Raw genomic sequence first — 920 nt, forward strand, 5'->3', positions numbered from 1 at the left:
TTACCAGTTTTCCTCATTTCCCAGTTCCAGGTTGCGTTTACAAATGGAAAAACCCTTCTCAATTCCAAACCTTTTACAGATTCACATATGCTCAGGCAAAGTAGGTATAAATTTTTAAAAAGGACAACATAGTAGGAGCAAAGAGGCAAGTTAGTGCAACTCTACAAGACTTTAGCTTAGGAACACCATACTATTCCTTGCTAAAGGCACTCTGCTATCTGAATCTGCTATCAGTTTTGAAGTATGGCAGGGCCACTCAAAAATAAAGTTGTGGTTTATATACAATAGCTGTGATAAAGTATAAAAGTATGTTAATTAAGTAAAATTAAATAAAGTACTGTATTTTTCGCTCTATAAGACGCACCAGACCACAAGATGCACCTAGTTTTTGGAGGAGGAAAACAAGAATAAAAATATTCTGAATCTCAGACACCAGAACAGCAAGAGGGATCGCTGCGCAGTGAAAGCAGCAATCCCTCTTGCTGTTCTGGCTTCTGGGATAGCTACGCGGCCTGCATTCTCTCCATAAGACGCACACACATTTCCCCTTACTTTTTAGGAGGGAAAAAGTGAGTCTTATAGAGCAAAAAATACGGTAATTTAAAATATGAAAACCTACAAAATAGGACATGGCCTTTAAGATTCAAGATCTGTGGAAACTGGAAGGGAAGAAAGAGTGATAGGACTGCACAAACACCAAAAATAAGTATCCTAGAAAGAAGATTGGAGATGTATATGTGAAGCCTTCACACTCATATACAGAGATATTTCAGGTATAATGAAATGGGGGCACTTTCACTTGCCTCATCTGCTATATAGCTGTGAAATGGCATGTAAGCAGCTAGCTCTATATGGCACAGCAGCGTGGGAAAGAAAAAAGTGTTCTAAGAAGTTAAGAGCCCTGCTGGATCAGACCAAGC

Source organism: Podarcis muralis, chromosome 8 (genome assembly GCF_964188315.1).
Source record: "Podarcis muralis chromosome 8, rPodMur119.hap1.1, whole genome shotgun sequence".
Classification (NCBI taxonomy): Eukaryota; Metazoa; Chordata; class Lepidosauria; order Squamata; family Lacertidae; genus Podarcis; species Podarcis muralis.